This window comes from Melospiza melodia, chromosome 26 (genome assembly GCF_035770615.1).
Source record: "Melospiza melodia melodia isolate bMelMel2 chromosome 26, bMelMel2.pri, whole genome shotgun sequence".
NCBI classification, from domain to species: Eukaryota; Metazoa; Chordata; class Aves; order Passeriformes; family Passerellidae; genus Melospiza; species Melospiza melodia.
In genome coordinates this window covers 928,734-933,473 of record NC_086219.1, presented here as the reverse complement: position 1 = coordinate 933,473, position 4,740 = coordinate 928,734, and the positions used below count along the sequence as shown (strand labels likewise).

At 51.9% G+C, this 4,740-nt stretch overlaps 1 long non-coding RNA gene across 1 annotated transcript; it reads left to right on the top strand.

Annotated features, from left to right (window-relative positions):
* The first annotated feature begins 493 nt into the window (after positions 1–493).
* On the top strand, positions 494–4,740 carry LOC134429619 (uncharacterized). The gene is made up of 3 exons (XR_010030627.1): positions 494–600; positions 2,421–2,483; positions 2,943–4,740. It is a non-coding gene; the product is annotated as an uncharacterized LOC134429619 (long non-coding RNA).

Here is a 4,740-nt window from a genome sequence, read left to right as displayed (position 1 = left end):
TCCATCCTGTCCCCAGAGCTGCTACCTGGCTCAGAGGGGTGCCTCCAGTTCCCCTTTGTGCTGGAAATGATAAATAACACAGCTCCAGTGCTCACCTGGGGGAGGAGAGCTCTGCTTTGCCTTTATCCTGACAGCAGGCCCACCCATGCTTTGTATCTGATATAAAATGCATTCATTTGTAAGCAGCCCACCTCTCACCTGCACAGTCAGTTTGGTAATTTATTAGCTGTGTATACATGCCAGGGTGTTTTGGAGTTCCCAAAAGCAGTTTTGTGAGCAGGTCAGTGTTTCCTCGTGTTTTGAGGGTAAACCACCAGTAATCTTCTCAGAACTGGTACAGATCATTTCTTAGTGCAAACAGAGAGAAGTTCACAACACACGAGCCGTTGTTTTGTTTCCAAAGAGAGACTCAGCTGAGGGGGCTTAGGCAAGAGTGGGGATCTAATTCAGCTCTCAGGTTTATATATTTCTTCTTGTTTTCATTTGAATACATGGTGGGAGAAGTGACCAGACATTCAACCTATGCCCAGCCTGCCTGGAGCCGGGCAGCCTTCCCCCTGGAAAAAGAACCCTGCACCCGGTGGACCAGAGGAGGCTTTGGTAAGAGGAATTAGAGTTTAAAAATTGAGGAATTAGAGTTTAAAAAATTGAGGAATTAGAGTTAAAAAAGTTCCTGCAGGTGTTCCCCCTGGTGATGTAAGGATGCTGCTGCTGCACCTCCACAGGGGAAGCAGCTGAGGTGCAGGATTCTCTCCTTGTCTGCAGTATTGCAGTGCACTCCTGGGGAGCTGTAAATGCACCTCCCAGGGGTGGTAAATGCACCTCCCAGGGGTGGTAAATGCACCTCCCAGGGGTGGTAAATGCACCTCCCAGGGGTGATAAATGCATCTCCCAGGGCTGATAAATGCACCTCCCAGAGGTGATAAATGCACCTCCCAGGTCTTTTCTGTTAGGGTTGGGCTGGGGGGAAGGTGTGGGAGCACCTGAGAGTGATAAAGGTAAAATTGGGTGGGTCTGGCCTTGGAAGAAAGGAGAGAGGCATGTCCAGGGGCTCTCCGGAGATCCCTCAGAGCCCTAATGAAGGAGGAGGATGAGTCTAGCAAGGTAACAAAGGGTTTGTGGCAGGAAAATCTCTGCTGTGGATCAGCCTGGCAGCATCCTGTGTCCCAGCAGAGGATCTGGGGGCTGGGGCAGGAACATCCTGACTTGGATAAACTTGTTTGGGCTGACAGGCTGGAGCAGGAGTGGGATGCTGAGAGCCCAGCCTGGCTGCTGAGCCCAACCTGGCTCCTAAACCCAGCCCAACCTGGCTCCTAAACCCAGCCCAACCTGGCTGCTGAGCCCAGCCCAAGTGCGCAGTGCTGGGTTAGTGAGTCACCCTGGCTCTGCCTGGCTGCAGCAGCCTGGACTCTGCCCAGGCTGTTGGAGCTCCTGAGTCAGCAGAATGCCCCAGCCTGCTGTCCTCAGGCTGTCCTGGCTCTGCAGAGCAGGGCTGGCAGGAGCAGGGGCAGCCTTGCTTGCAGGAGCATCCCTGCATCCAGCCTGGCCTGGCCTGGGCTCTGCTCACACCCAGGGCTGCAGGGTGATGCTGTCTGCACCACAATTCACAGCTCTGGCAATTCACAGCTCTGCTCAGCTGCTGGTGGAGCTGGGAGCTCCCCAAATACCCTCAACAGGGCAGTGTGGGCAGCGCTGGTGCCTGACAGGGGAGCACAGAGCAGCTCTGGCAGAACATTTTGGCTCCTGCTCGAACCTTTGGGCTCAGTCTGCTTTATCTGAGCTGGCTGAGAGCCAGGGAGGGAGTGGTGTAAAGGGAAGGGATCATGCTCCAAGCCCGTGCACCAAGGTGTGAAACACGTTCTGGGCATGTAAAACACGTTCTGGGTGGCACAAAGGTGCTCTCGTGGCCACCGGACAGAGATTTTCACAAAGAGATGTCTGCGACACACCAGCTCTGTGTTTGATCTCTGTAGAAACACCTGCTCCCAGATCCTGCCCATGGGAGAGCCTGGATGTGGGGTTTGACACCTGCCCTGCAGCCTGAGTGCTCAGCCCTGAGGATGGCAAGGTTTGATACCCTGGTGCAGAGGAAATTTAATTTCGCTGTGAGCAAATGAGAGCCCAGAGTGTCAACTCCCTCTGCCTTGAGTCCCAGCTCCCTCTGCCTTGCTATCTGCACACAGAGCAGACTCTGGAGCCTTTGGAGTTTGGAACTGGGTGCTGTGGGAGGGGGATGGAGGCTGTGCAGCCTGAGGATCCCAGGTGAGGTGTGCTGGGGCTGCTCCTGAGCAGCACCTTTGCTCTCAGGTGTTGCACAAGAGGCCCTTGGGCAATCCCTGGCTGCTCCTGAGCCTGTGGGGAGAGGGGAAGCAGCTCCTCTGTCCTGCAGGCTGTCTTCTCACATGGTCCTGTTCTTCCAGGAGCTGAGGAATGCTGGATCACCCGGAGCCTGTGCAGTGTGTGACACGAAGTGCCCTGGACAGGTGAGCATTGGTGCCTCTCTCCTCGGTGCCCCAGTGAATTCTCTTTCTGTGCCCCCTGTGCAGTGCACTGAGCACTCCAACGCTCCAAACAGGTTTGTATATCTTGAACTATTATTCAGCATTTGGAAATACTTTATTGTTCCACTGTCTCGCCTGAATGGTGGTGTGGGAGACCTGGGAGCTCATTGAGACAAATACAGATTACAGACGAGCCAGCTGTGCTTATCTTGTTAATATTGGTAGTTTTTAGAGGCCCTAACCAAGGTTTGGGGGTGAGGGACAGGACAACTGTTGATTTATGAGTTTCTTCTCCCTTTAAAGCTTTTCCTTCAGCGCTGCTGCAGCTGCTCCCCTGACTGTGTGCTTGTCCCCAGCCCCTGGCCCTGTGTGAGTGAGGAGAGAGGAGGATTCACCCCTGCCCCGGCTCCCTGGTGCCAGCTGTGAGTGTTTCTTTGGCAGTGTCTTAGCTGGTTGTTGTGAGCAATAGTCGAGGAAGCAATCAGCAAGTATACTGCCCTAGAAGTGCTGCACATTGTTGGGCTTGGGCAGGAGCTGCAGCGGTGCCACGGGATGCCAGTGCCCCACAGAGGAGAGGAGGAGAAGACGAACTGCAAGTTTTGGTCTTTATTTGTCCTTCCCGAGTGCCTCTGGAGGGCTCTGCTGCACCTTTCCTGTGCAGAGCTCTCCTTTTCCTGCACCTTTCCCTGCATCAGGGCTGTCCTATTCCTGCACCTTTCCCTGCATCAGGGCTGTCCTATTCCTGCACCTTTCCTGTGCAGAGCTCTCCTTTTCCTGCCCCTTTCCCTGCATCAGGGCTGTCCTATTCCTGCACCTTTCCTGTGCAGAGCTCTCCTTTTCCTGCCCCTTTCCCTGCATCAGGGCTGTCCTTTTCCTGCACCTTTCCCTGCATCAGGGCTGTCCTATTCCTGCACCTTTCCTGTGCAGAGCTGTCCTTTTCCTGCCCTGCCCTTCTTCTGTTCCAAATCCCTTGCATGAAACACCTGGCGTGGTTTATCATGACCTTTCTCCACCCTTTGGCTCTCGTTCTCAGCTTTTCTGTCTCACCTGTGCTGAAACCACACCTGTGGGCAGCCCCGTGCCTTGCACAGGGGATTGGGTTGGCACTAAATCTGTACCCCAAAATTCCTAACGTTTGGCCTGTTTCCTAACTACTGAATGGAAGAGGTGCAGTCCACACCTTGCTGTTATAGATAATGAGAATGTTGGAGAAATATCGTTGAAAATGGCACAAAGATCAGAGCAAGGGCACCTCTTTGCATTCTGTGTGAATGCCCTCTGCCACCCCTCCCTCCATGCATGGCCAGGTCCTAAATGTCACTTTTGCTGTTTGTTGGTGGCATGCTCTGTTTCGTTGTGGAATGCACAATATTAATATCTTAATTTTTCTCCACACAGCCACAGCGTGAAGGAATATCCCATATTAATCCCCCTAATTTAAATTTGAAATTAATGACTATCACAACACTCTGAGCATCCTTTAATCCATTGATTGCTGCTGGCTGGGTTCCAGCAGTGCCACTAATTACATTCTGCCTGGAAAAAAAAAAAAATTCTCATTGCTGGTGGCTTTTCTTCTGAGGGCTGCTGGCTGGAATTCCTGTGCCACCTCTGCAGCCTGAGACACTTTTTGATGGTCCAATCACAGACACACTTGATGCATTCTACAGCAGCGGATAACTATTACTTACATTTTGGTTTCCTTCTCCTCAGAAGGAAAAAATCCCAAGAGAGGATTTTTAGTGAAAGGATGTCTGTGACACGGGGGCTGGGGATGGGGCAGCAATCCCTGTGCCAGCAGTGACCTCTGCTGGGGCTGGGCTGCATGGGGACACTGGGAGTGCTGTGCTGATATGCAGAGGTGCTGTGGGCTCTCAGCATTTTAAAATTTTCATTTAAAAGCCCCAATGCATATGACCAGGTTCCCAGTTAATGGAGAACTCTGGCTCAGCCCAGCTTCCTACCCAGCTGCAAAGTAAAACCTTGTTAAAAAAAATAAATTAAAAGGTTATATCAGTACATTCTGCCTCACTGAGGAGGTAAATTTATGTAGTTACAGCTCACCCAGTGCTTTATAAGATGCAGAGTGCAGCCTGTGTGTCAGAAAGGTCTTTTAGTAGTTGGTGGGGTGAATTCCAGTCATTAAAGAAGATTTTTCTGTGTCTTCTCACCAAATACCATGTTGCTTCATCTCCCTGTGCTGTAAAAAGCAAATGAAGGTGAAATTCTGAAAGGAGAA